At 34.0% G+C, this 17,505-nt stretch overlaps 1 long non-coding RNA gene across 1 annotated transcript in view; it reads right to left on the bottom strand.

Moving 5' to 3' along the window:
* The window catches only part of LOC132548007 (uncharacterized), a 30,241-nt gene extending 13,081 nt beyond the window's left edge, over window positions 1-17,160 (bottom strand). Inside the window, exon 1 of the long non-coding RNA XR_009554137.1 lies at window positions 17,080-17,160. This is a non-coding gene — a long non-coding RNA (uncharacterized LOC132548007). The remainder of the gene's footprint in view (window positions 1-17,079) is intronic.
* Between the last annotated feature and the right edge of the window lie 345 nt (window positions 17,161-17,505).

Here is a 17,505-nt window from a genome sequence, read left to right as displayed (position 1 = left end):
TAGCTAAGACGATTAGAAGGTTGTCTAGTCCTGTTAAATCCTAGTTAAGAATTGTTGTCCTTGGTAAAATTTAGCTTCCTTAATCTGTCCCAGGAAAACCTATCTAATTCAGATTGTCCCTAGTAAACCCTAGCTAACGTAGGATGGCCCTGATAAAACCTACCTTATTCAGGTTGTCCCTAGTAAACTCTAGCTAACGTAGGATGGCCCTGATTAAACCTACCTTATTCAGGTTGTCCCTGGTAAACTCTAGCTCACGTCGGATGGCCCTGATTAAACCTACCTAATTCAGGTTGTTCCTAGTAAACCCTAGCTAACGTAAGATGGCCCTGATAAAACCCACCTAATTCAGGTTGTCCCTGGTAAACTCTAGCTCACGTCGGATGGCCCTGATTAAACCTACCTAATTCAGGTTGTCCCTGGTAAACCCTAGCCAACGTCAGATGGCCCTGATAAAACCTACCTAATTCAGGCTGTCCCTGGTAAACCTTGCTAAATTCAGATTGACGTCTCTGGTAAAACATAAGTAATCTAGGTTGATGTCCCTGGTAAAATCTAGATAAAATATCTTGTTGTGCCTGGTAAAACCGAACTTATTGAGGTCGTCGTCCCTGGTAAAACCGAACTTATTGAGGTTGTCGTCCCTGGTAAAACCTTGCTTATTCAGGTTGTCATCCCTGGTAAAACCGAACTTATTGAGGTCGTCGTCCCTGGTAAAACCGAACTTATTGAGGTTGTCGTCCCTGGTAAAACCTTGCTTATTCAGGTTGTCATCCCTGGTAAAACCGAACATATTGAGGTCGTCGTCCCTGGTAAAACCGAACTTATCGAGGTTGTCGTCCCTGGTAAAACCTTACTGATTTCAAGTTGTCATCCCTGGTAAAACCGAACTTATTGAGGTTGTCATCCCTGGTAAAACCGGACTTATTGAGGTTGTCGTCCCTGGTAAAACCTATCTAATTCAAGTTGTCGTCCCTGATGTAACCTACGTAATCAGGTTGTCGTCCGTGGTAAAATCTTTCTTATTTAAGTAGTAGTCCCTAGTTAATCTTTGCTTATTAAGGTTGTCGTCCCGGGTAAAACCTAGGTAATTTGGGTTGTCGTCCCTGGTAAAACCTAGGTAATTTAGGTTGTCGTCCCTGGTAAAACCTAGGTAATTTAGGTTGTCGTCCCTGGTAAAACCTGGGTAATTTAGGTTGTCGTCCCTGGTAAAACCTGGGGGTAATTTAGGTCGTGTCCTAGTAATTTAGGTTGTCCCTGGTAAAACCTAGGTAATTCCCGGGTAAAACCTAGGTAATTTGGGTTGTCGTCCCTGGTAAAACCTAGGTAATTTGGGTTGTCGTCCCGGGTAAAACCTAGGTAATTCACGTTGTCGTCCCGGGTAAAACCTAGGTAATTTAGGTTGTCGTCCCTGGTAAAACCTAGGTAATTTGGGTTGTCATCCCGGGTAAAACCTAGGTAATTTGGGTTGTCGTCCCTGGTAAAACCTAGGTAATTTGGGTTGTCGTCCCTGGTAAAACCTAGGTAATTTAGGTTGTCGTCCCTGGTAAAACCTAGGTAATTCACGTTGTCGTCCCTGGTAAAACCAAGTTAATCTAGGTTTGTTGTCCCTGGTAAAAACTAGATAATTGACGTTGTCGTCCCTGGTAAAACCTAGGTAATTTGGGTTGTCGTCCCTGGTAAAACCTAGGTAATTCACGTTGTCGTCCCTGGTAAAACCTAGGTAATTTATTTTGTCGTCCCTGGTAAAACCTGGGTAATTTAGGTTGTCGTCCCTGGTAAAGCCTAGGTAATTTATTTTGTCGTCCCTGGTTAAACCTAGGTTATTCACGTTGTCGTCCCTGGTAAAACCTAGCTAATTTATTTTGTCGTCCCTGGTAAAACCTAGGTTATTCACGTTGTCATCCCTGGTAAAACTTAGCTAATTTATTTTGTCGTCCCTGGTAAAACCTAGGTTATTCACGTTGTCGTCCCTGGTAAAACCTAGGTAATTTATATTAGTTGTCCTTCATTACATCGTCTCATGTTCTCAACTGTATATTGTTACAAGGTGCCAGAAGTTTTATCTACATTTATGTCGTCGCCATACTCCACCCTCCTACATTTAAATTTAAACCATGTTTTCGTTCACATATGTGATATCATACCTTCCTTACACCACGAGACAGTGTAACAGAATATTACATTGTGTTGCCATGTGATAATTATACATTTATATTCCATTTATGTGACATATTCCCGTACACCATGTCAATGCCCATTGCAGAAACATCCCGTCTTAAACCCGTATTTCATTTCTTCATTCAACCTTTAGTTGATGTTAGTCTATGTTAAAATCGTATTTTATCGTTTATTCACCCTTCAGTTTATCTTGTTATATCTTAAAGCCATATTTAATTTCTTAATCCATCCTTTAGTTCACCTTCATCTCCTTTAGGACGTAATTCATATTTTAATTCACCATTCAAATTTTTCAATTAGTCTGTCTTAAAACCGAATTTCGTTTCTTTATCCACTCTTCAGTTTGTCTTCGTCTATAATAGGACGTATTTCATTTCTTTCAGTCAATATTATCTTTACATTGAACTACATGTATTTACGTGTAATTTTCCAACTGAACCAAAATATGACGTCATCACGCTTGATAATGGTATGAGGATTGGAGATTGTTTCACATTTGGCGACAATTTATTCAATATGGCAATGCCACCAATTTTTATATGCTTTAATTTTTAAGTCCTTGTAAATGAAGCTACCCCTTTTCCTGTCGGGAAGGAACAATTGCATTCGGGGGATACAATCGTTCTATAAGGAGTTATACTTTTATGCCGACTAGCGCAGGTTCCAGTATATTGTGATTCATGTGAACGTTATATGTTTATGAATCAGCGGGGGTTTATTGAAATCTGAAACTAAAACTTGTTATATCTATTACAAGGGGTGATAGATTTATATTGATTTTAGACGAATTCAACCTGTAGTACTTCGCTGTTTGTTAAATTTGTTTCCAGTCCAACACAATACATCACACAATGAAATCGACGAAAGCCAGATTCAGTCTTGGAGTGTAGTAAATGGGATATGTATAATGTTTATATTACATGCACTGATAACTTATTTTTACTGTCAGAACGTTAAATAGAAGTATGAAAAACAAACCAAATGACTTAAAACGAGTAAACCCAATAAAACTAACGTGAGAGTACCTTAGAACTTCCTCGATCAAAAGTTTATATCAATCATATAATAAAACTAACGTGCGAGTACCTTAGAACTTCCTCGATCACAAGTTATATCAATCATATAATAAAACTAACTTGAGAGTACCTTAGAACTTCCTCGATCACAGATTTATTTCAATTATTTAATAATATAATGTGAGAGTGCCTTGGAACTTCCTCGATCACAAGTTTATATCAATTATATGAAAAAAAATCATCTTTTTAGAATGTAGTTGCGTTTGAACACCAAATCGTTATAAACGTTATATAGAACAGATACGGTATTTCTGTAACGAAAAAAGTGTATCTTTAGTGACATTATGATTGTTTATGATTAAACCAGCATCATGTCTATCGTAAACAAATATTGAAAGTAAACCTACATGTTTATTTGTACACATCATCGAGCTATTAATCATATTTATACACTCAGTAAGAAAATCGATACGTAAGACAGGTATCAAAATATGGCTATGATTAAATCTTCAATTAATTTCCCTTTCATGTTAAATTTTCTCGAAAGAATTTTGCAATGACTTCAGTATTCTTACAATTAAGTACACGTACGTGTTTCAAATTCAGGGATATCATCCGTATTATCTTGATATCAAAGTATAGTACAAAACCGCCATGATCTCTGTAAGTTCAAAGACATTTTGTAGATGTAGGATATCTGTTTGTATGTAAATATAGTTATATAAGTCAATTATTGAAGTGTAAATATCGACATTTGGAATTCATATGTCGACAAGCGGGACAGTGGAGTCAAAGGACGAATCGACAAAGTCACGAAGTGACATATAAACCACGTGATTACTTATTAGGGGAGGTGAGATGTAATCTATTAATATGTCTATGCAGGAAAAGTATATGTGGAAGTCAGATACATTTTTCATCACATGGTTTTCTTGTTATTTAGTGAATTCATCCATGAAATATTTTGCAAATTCTACATGTAATACTACATATTGCGACGCCAGGCTTAGATAATAAATAATGCTAAGCACTCACATATTTCAGAACATTTTCGTGGAGTTATTTATATCAATAAAACTTCTAGTCACACTCTCACAGATTGTATTGTGACGTAACAATGGAGGCATTGGATACAGAGCTGACATGACTTCCAGTTTGATGTAGAAATGTCTGTTTCCTACAATATTGAATAATCAATCAGGTAATACCACAAAGGAACTTAAATCCGTTACCACTTAATATATGATTTTAACTCGCCAAAGGTTTACGGAAGCGTATTCCGACCACGTTGTGTTTTATTTTAACTCGAAATTTCGAATTAGTAATCCGAAATTTTGAGATATTAACCGAAATTTCGAGATAGCAACTCGAAATTTCGAGTTAATAATCCGAAAATTTGAGTTAGTGAGTCGAAATTTCGGGTTGTTATCTCGAAATTTCAGGTTCGACTTACTAACTCAAAATTTCTGATTACTAACTCGAAATTTCGAGTTGCTATCTGAAAATTTCGCGTTGTTATCTCTAAATTTCAGGTTAATATCTCAAAATTTCGGATTACTAACTCCAAATTTCGAGTTGCTATCTCGAAATTTCGAGATAAAATAAAACACAATGTGGCCGGAATACTCTTTCGTAAAGGCTCGCAGAAATTATAAATTCTTTCACACGTTTTACATATAGTACACCAACAAAGCGTGACGAGAGAACCGTCGAGATATTCTCTAGCTGTTAATATTTCATCAATCTAAATCTCACTTTGACATATTCAGAATATAGTATTATCAGTAACTCTAATTGTTTGTGTCCTGTAGATGTATCTCTGACTTCATTCACAGCGGCGACTCTTTGTTATTTTATAATCTTGAGAAATCACACATAAATGTTCAATATATCATCTTTAGGAATCAAACATTAACCTTTTTGTATATAATCTTTAGGATTAACACATAAATCTATTCTATATAATCTTTAGGATTAACACATAAATCTATTCTATATAATCTTTAGGATTAACAAATAAATCTATTCTATATAATCTTTAGAACTAACACATAAATCTATTCTATATAATCTTTAGGATTAACACATAAATCTATTCTATATAATCTTTAGGTTTAACACATAAATCTATTCTATATAATCTTAAGGTTTAACACATAAATCTATTCTATATAATCTTTAGGATTAACACATAAATTTATTCTATATAATCTTAAGGTTTAACACATAAATTAATTCTATATCATCTTTATGACTAACACATAAATATAGTCTATATAATCTTTAGGATTAACACATAAATCTATTCTATATAATCTTTAGGATTAACACATAAATCTACTCTATATAATCTTTAGGACTAACACATAAATCTATTCTATATAATCTTTAGGATTAACACATAAATCTATTCTATATAATCTTTAGGATTAACACATAAATCTATTCTATATAATCTTTAGGATTAACACATAAATCTATTCTATATAATCTTTAGGATTAACACATAAATCTATTCTATATAATCTTTAGGACTAACACATAAATCTATTCTATATCATCTTTAGGTTTAACACATAAATCTATTCTATATCATCTTTAGGATTAACACATAAGTCTATTCTATATCGTCTTTATGACTAACACATAAATCTATTCTATATAATCTTTAGGATTTACATATAAATTCAATAATCTTGAACGATAGAATACATTTTCATCTGTAAGGTTAAGTTTCTGTTTTCTACTAACATTGACTTTAGGTACCAGAAAAATCACTTCACTAGGCATGAAACACCGAGGTAGGTCTCTCCTATATACAGTTCAAGTTTTCCTACTCTCGTGTGTTTTCTAGTTGGTGTCAAAGTAGCAAATTTACCGCAAATACTCTAGTAGGGAAATAATTCTAGAATGTACAGAGACATGTAAAATGTTTACTTTGACGTCAATGTGACCAACACAGAGTGTGAAGACAACATAATATTAGTTCTAATTAGATGTATACGTCATAAGCCAAGATAATCTCGTCACCTTTAGATTACCTTTCCGTAAAAATAATGCCGTTTTTCCAATATTATGAAAATAAGTTTGGTATAAGTAAAACAACATATGTCTGGGGAAGGTAACAGGTCCCGAGTTGTTGGAAATATTTCAGTGAATGAACATCTTGTGTGACGAATAGATACAATAGGAATTGATAGTCTATGTGTGGAAATAAATACGTGGACGTATGGGATAGCTTATCAAAGAATAATTAAGGCTGGTCATATTGACCAATGATTAAAGCTGGTCATATTGACCAATAATTAAAGCTGATCATATTGACCAATGCTCAAGGCTGATCAATTTAACCAATTATAAAGTCTGATGATATTGATGAATAATCAAGACCGATCACTTTGACCAATAATTAAGGCTGATCACTTTGACCAATAAGTAAGACTGATCACTTTGACCAATAAGTAAGACTGATCACTTTGACCAATAATTAAGGCTGATCACTTTGACCAATAATTAAGGCTGATCACTTTGACCAATAATTAAAGCTGGTCATATTGACCAATAAGTAAGACTGTTAACATACTCGAATTCTGGTTAACATAATCAGTTACAAGAATATCTTACACAGAATTACACACTCAATCGTACTTCGAGATAATGTCATGTCCTCTGTCCGTACAGGTAATTTCGATAAATACATCACTTCGATCACTTTGACCAATAATTAAAGCTGGTCATATTGACCAATAAGTAAGACTGATCACTTTGACCAATAATTAAGGCTGATCACTTTGACCAATAAGTAAGACTGATCACTTTGACCAATAAGTAAGACTGATCACTTTGACCAATAAGTAAGACTGATCACTTTGACCAATAATTAAGGCTGATCACTTTGACCAATAATTAAGGCTGATCACTTTGACCAATAAGTAAGACTGATCACTTTGACCAATAAGTAAGACTGATCACTTTGACCAATAATTAAGGCTGATCACTTTGACCAATAATTAAGGCTGATCACTTTGACCAATAATTAAGGCTTATCACTTTGACCAATAATTAAGGCTGATTTCTTTGAACAATAATTAAGGCTGATCACTTTGACCAATAATTAAGTCTGATCACTTTGACCAATAATTAAGTCTGATCACTTTGACCAATAATTAAGGCTGATTTTTTTAAACAATTATAAGGGTTGATCAGTAAGAATGATCACTTCCGAGTACACCTTAATCAATGGAAAGCAGTTAAAGTGAAATTTCAGTAGGTTAAAAGATCCAACAACTTTATTCGTCATCGCTTATTTCTATATTTTTGTCTTTACCAGTTCTACACACTCTCAGACTTTTTTCTTTAACCTGACTTTTATATCAGACATGATCAAATCTTCTTGTGGTGCATTTATATTAGGTCTACCAGCTACCGGTTTAGTACTGCCTTTAACTGTTGCTTTCTCCTATATCCTATAATAACCACATGATAATTTCTCGTCACTTCATTTACTGCTGACTTTGTATTTTCCTTCACTATCTATAATGTTTTATACATTATAAACTTTCGTACGAATTTACGGTCATCCCTCTCTCTCTCTTCCCCTCTCTCTCTTTCTGTCTCTCTGTCTCTCTGTCTCTCTCTCCCCCTCTCTCTCCCTCCCCCCCCCCCCCCCCCCCCCCTCTCTCTCTCTCTCTCTCTATCTCCCCCCCTCTCTCTCTCTCCACTCTCTCTCTCTCGCATTGAAAGTTTAATTTTCTATCATGAATTAATTTATTTAAAACCTGTTTTAGCATAAAGTGATCCGGAATAATACAATTAAATTAAGACACTTTTTCGTTTAATACAGAAATTAAGAGCAACATGCACTCTATTATATTTGACAACGACTGAGGTGGTCATACTAGCTTCTAAAATACAGTAAAAGGATTATTGTTTTATACGACAACATTCTAAAGCTTTAAAGTGTACCAAGAAGAATATTTCTTCTGATATATTGGTAAGAGATGTGCGTTAATGATAAATGATAGTCCTTATCTGAGCAACATCAGAAAATGCTGAAAGAAAGTTTATCATAAACATCCATATATGAGGAATAACCTGTTAATCTGGTACTTGATTTCCTGTGAATTACGGAATCTTCACGGAATGTATAAATCTGAGCTTTAATTACACGTCACCCGTAAAGCCTATTCTAAGTCTTTGTCGATCAGTAAGCTAATAAACATGGTTTTCTTTTCGATTGCCATAAACCTGCACTAAAAAGATACACGTTCGCAATGGTGACCTGATCTCTAACTGTTAAATATCTCAGGATTTAACTCGTGGTCGCTTTGTCCTCATTTATTTTTGAACCACGCTATTAAGCAGCACTATTAAGCTGTACTTAATAGACAAAAAAAGACAGCATTTGTCACTTGCAGTGAAGGAAAGACTTATCCTTGTAAAACTTGCGTTTTACCATCGAGTTTTTAGGAATGCCATGACGACTTCCTGTCTAATTTGATGACACTTTTATGCTGACTTGAGTAGAGTCAGATTAGATACGTGTTGCATAGCTATCTATGACATCTCATTAACATGGACACTGTTTTTAATTCTATTTTACTGTTCCAGAAATGCGATACCCGACAAATACAGTGTTATTGTTGAACGCTCGTCTCTTCTATGAAACTAGACGTTCAATTTATCTATCTGTAAGTGCAGTGAAGATATTTTTGAACAGACTTGCATATTTCAATAAATGAGACAATAGATTCAAATTAATCATATTAGATTAATTAAGAAAAAATAATTCCATTATTTGATATATGTACAGACATATTAATCAACATAAATACATTTGATCTTCATGTTTTCTGACACTCATTTTAAATTAGCCATTTATGGAAAAATAAAAATAACACAATTATTAATGTTAACTCGATTGTATATTTCTACATAAGTATACAATACGTTGTTTTACTAATAACGAACTCAGAAGGCAGTGAACATGTATATATACGGAACTACTTATCAAGGCGTAGTGTTTTCCTTGGAAGACGGTAAAGCGGTGCCTGTCTGAGGTCATGAAGATATCACCGTCTCATTACAACCGTGAATTCGTATTCAAATATGCCACATTTTTACCTCGAAATAATAGTATTTATTGGGTTCAGGTTTGGTTACCGGAAGAAAAAATAATTGACATATACAGAACATAATATCGCCGATGTAATGATGAAATTGTAACACAGAATGTCATATAAAATCTAAGGCTTCAGTGAGATACAAGTAAGGGATAACATTTGAAGGTTATAATGTTGTTGGTTTTGCATTACTCCTGGTCAGTTCTAAATAGATAGTGTTTCTAGGTCATCCATGTTTCAGAATAATCTTTATGCTGACTTATGTTTCTCTTAAATTCCTTGTTGTACTACAAAATACCAGTCATTGCAAAAATCCCAATTGATTTACCGGCACGAAAAATATCCAGCATTTCACTTTGCTTGTTAAAAATTTCATTCTTAGTTTACAAAATATCTGTACTGTCTGTCATCTAACTTATTTTTGTTTTTTTTTATGATATTAAATGAAAAATACGATAGATTGAAAACGAATCTACTATTCAAGTAGTCAGGCAATATCGATAAATTTTAAAGTATTTGTCCCTCATTATATATCAATGAATAAACGCGTTTGTATTCATATTCATTTCTAACAACAATTCGACTTTCTTTATAATGAATCACAATTACAGATGGTAATCAGAAATCCCTCCATTTAATCATAGCTGAAAAAAATATATAATAAAGATAAATTATGATAGACATCTGTCAACTGTACTGATGTCTAAGGACTACAAAGACTCAAGTATATCACGAACCACAGGAAAGTTAATTAATTTCTCCATCAGCACTAGCGTAATTAATATACAGGTGTAACATAGTGGTTAGAAACACGATCAAAACTAGTATAATTAATATGTAGGTGTGACATGGTGGTTAGAAACACGATCAAAACTAGTGTAATTAATATGTAGGTGTGACATGTCGGTTAGAAACACGATCAAAACTAGTGTAATTAATATGTAGGTGTGACATGTCGGTTAGAAACACGATCAAAACTAGTGTAATTAATATGTAGGTCTGACATGGTGGTTAGAAACACGATCAAAACTAGTAAAATTAATATGTAGGTGTGACATGTTGGTTAGAAACACGATCAAAACTAGTAAAATTAATATGTAGGTGTGACATGTCGGTTAGAAACACGATCAAAACTAGTATAATTAATATGTAGGTGTGACATGTCGGTTAGAAACACGATCAAAACTAGTGTAATTAATATGTAGGTCTGACATGGTGGTTAGAAACACGATCAAAACTAGTATAATTAATATGTAGGTGTGACATGTTGGTTAGAAACACGATCAAAACTAGTATAATTAATATGTAGGTGTGACATGGTGGTTAGAAACACGATCAAAACTAGTATAATTAATATGTAGGTGTGACATGGTGGTTAGAAACACGATCAAAACTAGTATAATTAATATGTAGGTGTGACATGGTGGTTAGAAACACGATCAAAACTAGTAAAATTAATATGTAGGTGTGACATGTTGGTTAGAAACACGATCAAAACTAGTATAATTAATATGTAGATGTGACATGGTGGTTAGAAACACGATCAAAACTAGTATAATTAAGATATGATGTGTTTGTTTTTATTTTACGGATTTTTATACAAACTATTACGACCTTTCGGTTTTTCAGTTGTTCATTTCTAGATCCACTTATTTATACGAAACATTTAATTATCCTATTTATCACAGCATTTTGATAAATCAAAGTATAACACAGATATTACAATATCTCAATACTACGATACCAGTGAACGAGGGTATTATACACAATGTGATAATATATGTAATGACTCAATATGTTATAAAAAAAATCATTCTGTCTGTTTTTTGCGAAGAAAATAATTTGCTATATTGGTGATATTTGACATCGCTATGTGATTATGATATACACGAGGATTTTTAGATTGCAGATATTCTTATTAATAACAAATTCAAAATAAGTAACCTTGCTTTAAACAAAGAAAAAACTACTATAAAACATATTGAAGACAAGCATTGTACAAGTCATATCAATCGAAAGTTCCATTTCGTGTTAATAGCTCTGTTTGAGTATAAGCGTTAACAAAGATTATTTACTGTCGGAATACGTATCAGGCGTTAACAAAGATTATCTCCTGTCGGAATACGTATCAGGCGTTCACAAAGATTATTTCCTGTCGGAATACGTATCAGGCGTTAACAAAGATTATCTCCTGTCGGAATACGTATCAAGCGTTAACAAAGATTATTTACTGTCGGAATACGTATCAGGCGTTCACAAAGATTATTTACTGTCGGAATACGTATCAGGCGTTAACAAAGATTATCTCCTGTCGGAATACGTATCAGGCGTTAACAAAGATTATTTCCTGTCGGAATACGTATCAGGCGTTAACAAAGATTATCTCCTGTCGGAATACGTATCAGGCGTTAACAAAGATTATGTCCTGTCGGAATACGTATCAGGTGTTAACAAAGATTATCTCCTGTCGGAATACGTATCAGAAGTTAACAAAGATTATCTCCTGTCGGAATACGTATCAAGCGTTACCTAAGATCATTTCTTGTAGGAATACGGATCATGCGTAACTAATGGTATATCTGTGGAGAATGTGATTTGTAGGTAGTATTGGAATACATTATACATTTAAAAGCAATAATGTTGTACTCTGGAGATAAATCGTATTTTTGGATATGACAGGGAAATACAGTACATGATATTTAAGCAGAAATATACGGAAAGTGATTAGCCAGTTTAATGATGGTAGATATTTCTAATAATATTTACCTATTGAAATATCAACAACGAAATCTATCTTCATTTAGTGAAAAAATTGGATAAAGAGGTAATAGCCCTGAAGTCATACTGACTAGGTATACATATATCTAACCCTGAAGTCATACTGACTAGGTATACATATATAAGTCTGACGTCATACTGACTAGGTATACATATATAAGTCTGACGTCATACTGACTAGGTATATATATCCCTGACGTCATACTGACTAGGTATATATACATAGGTCTGACGTCATACTGACTAGGTATATATACATAGGTCTGACGTCATACTGACTAGGTATTTATATATAACCCTGACGTCATACTGACTAGGTATATATATCCCTGACGTCATACTGACTAGGTATATATACATAGGTCTGACGTCATACTGACTAGGTATATATATATATATTGGTCTGACATCATACTGACTAGGTATATATATATATATAGGAATGACGTCATACTGACTAGGTATATATATCCCTGACGTCATACTGACTAGGTATCTATATATAAGTCTGACGTCATACTGACTAGGTATATATATATTGGTCTGACATCATACTGATTAGGTATATATATAGCCCTGACGTCATATTGACTAGGTATATATATAGCCCTGACGTCATACTGACTAGGTATGAAGCCATACTGACTAGGTATATATAAAGCACTGACGTCATACTGACTAGGTATATATATAGGTATGAAGTCATACTGACTAGGTATATATATCCCTGACTTCATACTGACTAGGTATATATATATATATATCCCTGACATCATACTGACTAGGTATAGATATATAAGTCTGACGTCATACTGACTAGGTATATATATATAAGTCTGACGTCATACTGACTAGGTATATATGCATTACCATAAAATCATACCTATATTATATATAAAGACGTATTTTTCCTGAAAAAAGTTATAATTTCAATGTGAGTAAGATTATATTCAATGTGTCTTATGGTCGTTGGTATATTTGTTGGTTTCGTTGTTAGATGTGTCTGATGCTTGTTAGTATACTTGATGTTTCGTTGTTAGATGTGTCTGATGCTCGTTAGCACACCTTGATGTTTGGTTGTTAGATGTGTCTGATGCTCGTTAGTATACTTGATGTTTGGTTGTTAGATGTGTCTGATGCTCGTTAGCACACCTTGATGTTTGGTTGTTAGATGTGTCTGATGCTCGTTAGTATACTTGATGTTTCGTTGTTAGATGTGTCTGATGCTCGTTAGCACACCTTGATGTTTGGTTGTTAGATGTGTCTGATGTTCGTTAGTATACTTGATGTTTGGTTGTTAGATGTGTCTGATGCTCGTTAGCACACCTTGATGTTTGGTTGTTAGATGTGTCTGATGCTCGTTAACACACCTTGATGTTTCGTTGTTAGATGTGTCTGATGCTCGTTAGTATACTTGATGTTTGGTTGTTAGATGTGTCTGATGCTCGTTAGCACACCTTGATGTTTGGTTGTTAGATGTGTCTGATGCTCGTTAACACACCTTGATGTTTCGTTGTTAGATGTGTCTGATGCTCGTTAGTATACCTTGATGTTTCGTGGTTAGATGTGTCTGATGCTCGTTAGTATACCTTGATGTTTCGTGGTTAGATGTGTCTGATGCTCGTTAGTATACCTTGATGTTTCGTGGTTAGAGATGTCTGATGCTCGTTAGTATACCTTGATGTATCTGATGCTCGTTAGTATACCTTGATGTATCTGATGCTCGTTAGTATACCTTGATGTATCTGATGCTCGTTAGTTCACCTTGATGTTTCGTGGTTAGATGTGTCTGATGCTCGTTAGTATGCCTTGATGTATCTGATGTTCGTTAGTACATCTTGTGGTTTCGTTGTTAGATGTGTCTGATGCTCGTTAGTATACATTGATGTTTCGTTATTATATGCGTCTGATGCTCGTTAGTACACCTGTAGTTTCGTTGTTAGATGTGTCTGCTTGAGTCTGTGGGCTTTTTCATGTTTTCTTCTTTCGTTTTATTGTTGTGTGAGTTTGAATTAAGATTAAATTGACATGTGGTTACTTTCTTTATCATTCCTATATTTGATGAATCCGATGAAGTGAAATGTAAGAGTATAGGTATTTAATTAATATTTCACTGTGTTCTACTGAAAATATCATAGATGTCATTTATACACCCATGTATATGAATTTATTTGATATTAAGTTAGAACAATATATAGAAATGCTGTTTGTTATGTTACATGTGACATTAAGTAAGATTATGATACAAAATAAACGAATATAAACAAAAATCCCAAGGAAAGAGTTTACTGCCTCATCTTAAAAAAGACATATTGTTTCTGCATTTGTCTTGTATAAAGCTTTTAAATATAATATGTATGTTAAAACTTTCAATGTGTATTCAACAATTTGTAATAGTAGGATGGTTTCATAATACGGTTTTACAGTAACATGTTTCTGAAATTTGATAATAAAAGGCCTTAAAACCCATTTGTTTCGTTAAAACATGAGAAATATCGACATCTTTGTTTTTTTGGTAAACCGACGCTTCTTTCGCAACTTTCCCTCCCACTCACAGCTGTAGTTAATATCTTTAAGTGGATATTTTAGGCTAGTGATCAAAGTATGCAGAATTGAATACCATTTTGTAATAAATTCTAGAATTTTGAATATTTATCGATAATTTGGTCGATCAATAGCACAGTTCCACTTGAATGTTTGTATATATACAAAACGTTGCACAAAGTAATTATAAATGTAATAAATTTTAGTCTCTGAGGATACATATCTGTGTCACGACACTAATAAGTATACCTACTAACGGTTTTCTGGAGCTTTGTGATCTCCAATTTGAATCAGTCAGATGATTTTTGATATATTATTTATCTCAGGCAATTCAAGCCCAGATTTTATAAAAAATGATCATTTTTATTCCTAAATATTGATTACCTTTGGAAATAAATTGAACCTAGTTCTAATCAAAGCGACCGAATTATAGTGTCATTTATATTTAATCTTCTGCAAAAGTACAAATCGTTATATAATTTAAGGAATACGGGGAGAGCCATGAAGCGTGACGTTGATTATTTACATATATTTATATCGTGTATTGCACTTTATCATCTGATAATTGTGAATTGACACATTCATTTCACGTCGCGTCATTTTTTTAACGACTTGATTAAAATACCAGATATCATTTCATTTCAAAGGGACATTACTACCAACTTAGTAACATCGACTAAACATGACTGTATGATATCGAATATTGGATTTCGTTTCCAGAATACAGAGATAATATTGGACAAAGTTATCAAAGGCCGGCGCAATGAATATGAGTTACCTCCCCTTACCTCTGCCGTAGTGGCAGTCGTTACGTCAAGCAATCTTCAAGGTGAAATTTCGATGAGCGTCTGGTTGGGATATTTTAAACACCCTTCACGCCTGAATGAACATTGAGAACATTTGCTCTACATGGAGAGTAATATCTATGCTGGGTGGAAGCAAAGTAATGCACCTTAATAGAATGTGTGTGTTGTACCATTTATCTTGAGAGAGTGATTTAAAAACTTTTGTTTTTAATTATTTTGAGAAAATTTCCGTACGAAATTCTTTAAACGTTTTTGATGCCGTTGTAGCTTATTTCAGAACACATTCTACATTATAAATTTCTCCGCGATAATATATAATTTTTTTCTTTGTTTTATTATTTTTTTAAACACTTCAATATTATGATCAAGGTAATAAGCATACATTTTCAAATATTTCGATATCAGCATTTTGCTTAATGTTATACACATAACATTATTACAGTGAAAAACCATCCTATTCAGTGTAGACATATATATGTGTATGTTATCCATGTAATTAACTACAAGCATTAATTGTTTGATCAACTGTACTCTTCATTTCCTTATATGGAATAAATCGCTCAGTTGGTCGTTGGTTAGGAAAATAAATTGTCTCATAACGAACGCCTAGCAGACAGACAAAGAACCGATTAACAGACAGACAAGAAAAAAACATAAATTTACAAGCACAGACGTTCAAACAACGAAATACGCGACGAAAAAATATATACATGAGTCGGCCATATTCGTTGAAATATCAGGAAATTAAGAATGTCTCCTTGGTGTGTGTAATCACACATCCCATATTGTAACCATGTTGATGTTAAAAAAGATATATTGAATGTACAAGAAAATGATTTGAAGATGCTAAACCTACTAGTGTTTCTATAAATGATTGGACCGTTTTGAAATATCTTTCATTTGAACAGTAGTCCTTTGAAGCCAGAAAAAAACATGTCAGTAAGGCCAACCTGACACTAACGGAACCTAGGTTTGTCTTACATCTACTACACAATGTTTGTTAAATGTGTACGTAACTTATCACAAGTTATGAATGTGTGTGCTGTAACCATCTCAGACAGACATGAACATGTAGATACAAATCATTAACCGTGTCTTATCAGTCAAAACACACTATCAACTGAGATGGTAACTTGATATGCAGTTTGCTTTACAATGCACAGATGCATAGGGAAACTCCACGCTCATAGCCTTTGTGCATGTTGTGAAGGGCCCATTAAGGGGAACGCGTCTGTCACTGATTACATTAGGCAATGCCAATAACATATCGCATATTTAGATCCCTGCTTCGATATGATACCTTTCACAGATATATTCTATGGGTATAAACTTTTTGGGTTTAGTGATACTAAAGTTATATAAATCTACAGCTGCTTTAACGTCGTCTGATTTATAAGAAATTTGAAAGAGGTACAATCTGACATCCCCGTGTTTCTAACGATCCCTACGAAAGACCTCCCATCTACTTTTTCGAATACAAATAAATTCTGAAACCGAAACATATAACGGCGACCAAAATATGCCATTAAAATGGACACTTACATCATATGATGGTTCGATTTTGAAATTAGGAAAAGCTTAATTTATGCAAAATTAGAAATGTTTTTAGGAATAATTCGTCTACCTACTCACCTCTACGGATGGCGAGCCATGACAAAGTCTGGTGGACCTGACCTGCAGAGTGCAGATACAAGAGGACTCCAGCACTATTTCAGGTATACAGCCAACTCAACGGCTATGTATGTTAATTGAAGTGCAGGAATGATTACGTAATGATAACTAGACTGTCTGAGGTGTCGTTATGTCGTGTGTTTTACATGTGTGTTTGTGTGTGTGTGGGAAGTGAGGTGAGATTCTCTCCAGTTTAACTGCAGGGGTGCGTTTGATACTACACAACCTTGTTCTTCACACTATGTTGGAACTAAATTGTCGTATATGTTGCAGAATGGTGGGTAGTTTATCGTAACGTATATCGTTATTTGCTGTTGTAGGGCGGACATTGTGGTACGATTACCCAATATCTAGACCACAGGTCTGTAGGTCGAGTTATGGCAGGCG

The sequence above is a fragment of the Ylistrum balloti genome, unplaced genomic scaffold, assembly GCF_031769215.1.
Source record: "Ylistrum balloti isolate Yb309-2 unplaced genomic scaffold, AGI_CSIRO_Ybal_v1 Utg369614, whole genome shotgun sequence".
Lineage (NCBI taxonomy): Eukaryota > Metazoa > Mollusca > Bivalvia > Pectinida > Pectinidae > Ylistrum > Ylistrum balloti.
Note: the sequence above shows the minus strand (reverse complement) of the source record. Positions and strands in the feature narration are given on the sequence as shown.